The sequence below is a fragment of the Octopus bimaculoides genome, chromosome 16 (genome assembly GCF_001194135.2).
Source record: "Octopus bimaculoides isolate UCB-OBI-ISO-001 chromosome 16, ASM119413v2, whole genome shotgun sequence".
Classification (NCBI taxonomy): domain Eukaryota; kingdom Metazoa; phylum Mollusca; class Cephalopoda; order Octopoda; family Octopodidae; genus Octopus; species Octopus bimaculoides.
The window spans coordinates 6,471,502-6,471,763 of NC_068996.1; the positions used below are offsets into that span (position 1 = coordinate 6,471,502).

The 262-nt window shown below is 19.8% G+C and overlaps 1 protein-coding gene across 2 annotated transcripts in view; it reads right to left on the bottom strand.

Moving 5' to 3' along the window:
* LOC106883358 (bromodomain-containing protein DDB_G0270170) overlaps positions 1-262 on the bottom strand; it is a 212,788-nt gene that overhangs the window by 179,707 nt on the left and 32,819 nt on the right. The gene's annotated exons all lie outside the window — the stretch shown is intronic.

The following is a 262-nucleotide window of genomic DNA, read 5'->3' on the forward strand; positions in this document are numbered from 1 at the left end:
ATATATATATATATATATATATATATATATATATATATACACACATACATATATACACATACATATAAACACACATATACAGATATGCATACATATACATACACACACATATATATCAACACATATATGTATCTATGTATATTCATACATAGATACATAAATTAGAAGGCAATACTGTAAGTAGACAGATCATGCAAGTATGTATGTGTGCATGTGTGTATATATATATATATATATATATATATATATATATATATATATA